Genomic DNA, 1,326 nt, shown 5'->3' on the forward strand with positions numbered 1-1,326 from the left:
AAAAGTAAAACATTTTCATACATTATATACATTATATACTTACTTAGTGATACATGTAACAAGTTCTGGGATTCTTTGGCCTCCAGTTACCTTTCGTCCATCACTCATTAATTCAAGAAATATTTACTAAGCATCTATTATGTACCAGGCACTATTTTAGATGTTGAAAATATAGCAGTAAACCAGAGAGCCACTCTGCTAGATATTACATTTAAGTGGAATAAGATTTAAAAACATGTCAACGAATATTTAAGATTAAATTTAGATAGTATAGCTATGAAGTAAAGGTTTAAGAAAAGGTTTAAGAAAAACATGAATGGAAAATTCCAGAAGGGTCGGAGAAAGCCTGTCTCAGGAGGTGACCTTTGAGCTATCTGAACTATAAAAGAAGACAGTACACCAAAAACATGGGAAGAGAGTTCAAGAGAGATAGAAAAGTGAGAGTGAAGGCCCTAGGGTGACACTGAGCTTGGTATAGTGAAGGAAGAGAGAGAGGTCAGGGGTGACTAGGCATGGTGAATGAAGAGATTCACCATGGTAAGGAACAGAGACAGAGGTCTGATTTTACCTAAAGGCCATGAGAAAATGGAATCTGTTGTAACTGTAGGTAGTCTTCGGAGGGCTTTAATCAGTGATCAGATCTGATTCATACTTTTATCCTGAAGGGTAAGAGTACAGGCAGGGAGCAGAGATAAGGGATAGCAGCAGTAACCCAGATGAGAGCTAATGCTGGCTTAGACAAGGGATAGAGAGTTAGATGTGGTCAAAGGCATGATATGATTTGGAAGCAGAACATACTGATGGACTAAGTTAAAGAGTCAAGGATAGGTCTCGGTTTTCGGCCAGGGTAACTGAGTTGATGGCAACACCATTAACTGAACTAGAGAGGAAAGTGAGGAAAATGGTGGAGACTGGGGAGGGTAGAAATCAGAAGTTCAAATCAGTACATGTTATGTTTAAGAAGAGACCACAAGAGGACATGTTAAACATTTAAGTCAATAATGTGTGTGTGTGTGAACATTATAAGACTAACACAGAAAAGTAAACTGGAAAGTGAGATGAAATTTGAAATAAGGGATAGGGGAGAAATTTCATTAATTCATTCATGAAAGAAGAAAAGAGTATCAGAGAAAGGAATTTCAATATTTCAGGCTTCTGAATTCTGGGTGATGAGAAATAACAAGAACAACATCTGTAGGACTATACTTTACTTAATGCTTATCAAATGTCAGGCAAAGAATGGAGCACTTTTTATATATTATTTCTAATTATAACAGCATTTCTCTAGTATGTAAATGGCCAACCTAGTTAAACTCAAGGACTTCT

The sequence above is a fragment of the Pteropus alecto genome, unplaced genomic scaffold (genome assembly GCF_000325575.1).
Source record: "Pteropus alecto unplaced genomic scaffold, ASM32557v1 scaffold75, whole genome shotgun sequence".
Taxonomy (NCBI): Eukaryota; Metazoa; Chordata; class Mammalia; order Chiroptera; family Pteropodidae; genus Pteropus; species Pteropus alecto.